Raw genomic sequence first — 1,340 nt, 5'->3', positions numbered from 1 at the left:
CGTTATGCGGGTTTTACTCTAATAATAATAAAATATTAAAAAAGTATAGGATACCAATATACTATCTGTCAATTTATTGCCAACAATAATTAATATCAAGGACATCTCCACTAGAAGACACATGTATAAAGAGACATATTTAGGAAATACATCTATAAAGATACTTTCATTAGACACCGCCATAAAAAAAATATTTTTATTAAACACATCCATAAAGATACTTCCATTAAACATAGTTATAAACAATAGTTGACAAGAGTTGGTAGAATCTTTATTGGTTACGTAGCAAGATTATACAATGTTAGGTAGCCAAAGAATAATTACAATATAGAAATATCACGTAAAAATTTTCATTTTCTTGATAAGCAAGTGATATACACCTCTTTATCACTTATTCTCCTTATCATCTACCATTTTGCTACATGTTTGAAGTCGTTAATGTTCTTTCCAAAATCAATTTCAATTTCTCCCAAATCAAATCCCTAACATCTCTCAATTACATTATTATCCATTAAAATGCAATAATTCTCTGCAAAAATTATAGAAGTTAAATTAAAAAATTTTAACAACTTCTACTATATAATTTATATTTTACATATAGACTATTAAAAAATAAAAAATAAAATATAAAATATAAACAAAAATTTAAAAATAAAATTTTAAAAATAATTATGAACTCGTCATATTAAAATCAATAAATAAGCATACATATGACATATGTTATAATTAATATCATTAATAAATAGAGTTGATAAGAATATGATAAGTGAAATGATAAGAAAGTGGACTAAAAAATAAAACTATTATTAAATAATATAAATAAAGTATATTATAAAAAATTTTAGCTAATTATAGTTGAAACTTTTTTGTTACAAATTTTTTCCTAAAATCTATTACACCGTTTAAAACTATATTAATCCAAACCTTTATCCGAGGATGCTTCATTAATATTTTCAAAAACCTTTTTAGTACATTTTACATAAAATTTAAACTTTGTCATAGAAAATAATCATTTCGTCTTTGAATGCTTATTTTAAGGTTTGGCATCTTAATTATCATTTTCCTCTCAATCTCTCATTTAATATAAAGATACATTCTACTAATAATGGCTTACTATTTTCGGTATATAAAACCTAGATTTTTTTTTTCTCTAAAATCCATAACGGCCATCTATCGTAATGCTTACATCTTTGTATTTAGTCCTTATTTGAAATAATAATTACTAAAAGTCTAAAAGAAGAGATATGAATAATAAATTATGTTCATTTAATACACATGTGATAATACTCTTTCCTTTCTTCTTCTCTTCTTCTCCTTCTCGAATATTTACATCTCCAATA

This window comes from Arachis ipaensis, chromosome B05, assembly GCF_000816755.2.
Source record: "Arachis ipaensis cultivar K30076 chromosome B05, Araip1.1, whole genome shotgun sequence".
Taxonomy (NCBI): domain Eukaryota; kingdom Viridiplantae; phylum Streptophyta; class Magnoliopsida; order Fabales; family Fabaceae; genus Arachis; species Arachis ipaensis.
Note: the sequence above shows the minus strand (reverse complement) of the source record.